Here is a 2,286-nt window from a genome sequence, read left to right on the forward strand (position 1 = left end):
AATGGGAAAACAAGTTTGCCACACACACACACTGAAGTCCCTACATACACCACCCCCCTACACCCCACACTGAAGTCTCTCCACATACACCCTACACACATACATACACACCCACTGAAGTCCTTACATATACACACCCCTACACACACACACACACTGAAGTCTCTACACACCCTATACACACACATCCCAAAGTCCCTACACACAGTTCCTACCCCCCACTGAAATCCCTACACACGCACACACAAAGTCCCTAAACACACACATACACACCCCAAAGTCCCTACACACGCATACACACACACTGAAGTCCCTACATACACCCCCCAATGTCTCTACACACACACACTGAAGTCCCTACACCCCCTTACACACATACATACCCTACACACACCCCCACTGAAGTCTCTATACACACACACACACACACACACACTGAAGTCCCTGCCCAGGGCACCTGCAGACTAAACAGTACAATCTGAACCTTATTTCCAGCTTTCTAGCAGCACAAAGGCTGGGGGAGGCATTGATTGGCCTTTGATGTCTTAACAGGGTCCTGGCAGTCAGGAACGAGACCCTTAGGTCATGCTACATTCTGGAAAGGGAAGAGCCACTAGGAAATGTCTTATGTCCTTGTGCTCTTGGCCTTGAAACCAAGGCCAGTGTCTTTGACAGACTCCACATCTAAAGCCATCAGCTGGTACCCAGACTCAGCATTATTAAGGAATGCAAAGGTTTCCTGAAACTGAGATAATGACATAAAATAATGGCATTACTAAGGACCAGATCCAAAACCCACTAGTGTCAATGGAACAATTCCTGTCATCCTCAGTGTGCTTTTGATCAGGTCCTAAGTCATTTCCATTCAGTTTTACCACCCTTCCCCCACCTAATTTCCTTTTTCTTACTTCCCGTTGTGACACTCATCCCCAGTCAAATATATCTGAACCTCACTTAGATGCTTGTTTCTTCATGTTTGGTTAAGGCATATTTCCCCAGTTCTGGGTGGAGACCTTACTCCAGACAATACTTGTGGTGAATCCATTCCATGACGTTAGTCAAAGTGGATTTTGTTCAACTGGTGATTTAAGATTGCATCCATCAGGCTTGTTCTCCAAAAGGAATACCATTCTTGTTTAAGGCTTAAAAATATAGCTGATGCAGGATGGGAAAGAGAAAATTTGCTGGGAGAGAAGCAAATAAGGGTGTCTGGTGAGGTATGTGGGAATTTTGAGGTGAAAGGAAAGGAGTTTGGATCCATTAACTCTCCTTAAATAAAGCTCATGATATAAGTCAGTGGGGATTCAAAATTAGTCCAATTGCAGAGACTCTAGAGAGGTCAAAGAGCCTTGCAATTCATTGTTAAGGGAAGTGGATGGCTTGTTCTTAGGGTGACAGCTGGCTAAGGAAGAAGAGTTCCTAAGGACTAAGTGTTATTGCCTGCTTGGAGACTAAAGAGGTTTTCATTACCCTTTGGGGGAAAGTTGGGAGCCTTACACTGAAGTTCTCTTGCTCAAGTAGCTCTGCTTATATCTACGAGAACTTTTGCATGAATAGGAATTACTTATGTTAGTAAAGGTACATACAGTCAACTCTGAGCTTGTCTCAACTGGTGGCAGCAGTTCTCTCTTTTGGGTGCTGACCGTACTGAGCCATTACATAGTTTTGAAAGCATCTGCTTCCTTTCACTGAACTGATTGCTGCACACAGGGACTCATGCGATCAGCAACTGAAACTGCACAAAGGCTTGAGTCAAGAAGTTGCTGAATTCTTCCTGTCCTACTTAGCCTCCCTGTTCTGAGGGTAACACTGTCCCTCTTCATTTTCACACAAACCTAGAAGGTTTTCAAGAAGTGCCTGGAGAGGCATCTATCTGGGGTGGTTATGGACGGGGGGGGCAATTATTTCTGCTGGAGGGCTGCTTAATGAATTTTGGTGAGAAGTTGAGGGCCACAAGGGTAGCCCCACCCCTTGACAGGTGCCCCTCCCCCAGTCACAATCTTGGGACTGGAAGTCCCACCCCCCTAGCCCCCAACCTTTGTCACCGGATGTCTCTCCCCTTGCCCCAGAAGTATTCCTTTTGTGAGGGGGGTTGCCATCTTAAAACCAGAGAAAAAACAAATATGCTAAAAAATAATTTACTATAACTTATTTCAATTTTATTTTTAAAATATTTTGTCCTGAGTTGTGTGTGGTTGAATAGTATATCTAGAGGTGACTGCAGTCTTACTCTTGTATATTGTGTGGGGGGCTAAAGGGGTGTATATGGGGGGATGGTTGGGGAGT

Source organism: Gavialis gangeticus, unplaced genomic scaffold, assembly GCF_001723915.1.
Source record: "Gavialis gangeticus isolate Ggan-Ray unplaced genomic scaffold, GavGan_comp1, whole genome shotgun sequence".
In the NCBI taxonomy this organism is placed as follows: Eukaryota; Metazoa; Chordata; order Crocodylia; family Gavialidae; genus Gavialis; species Gavialis gangeticus.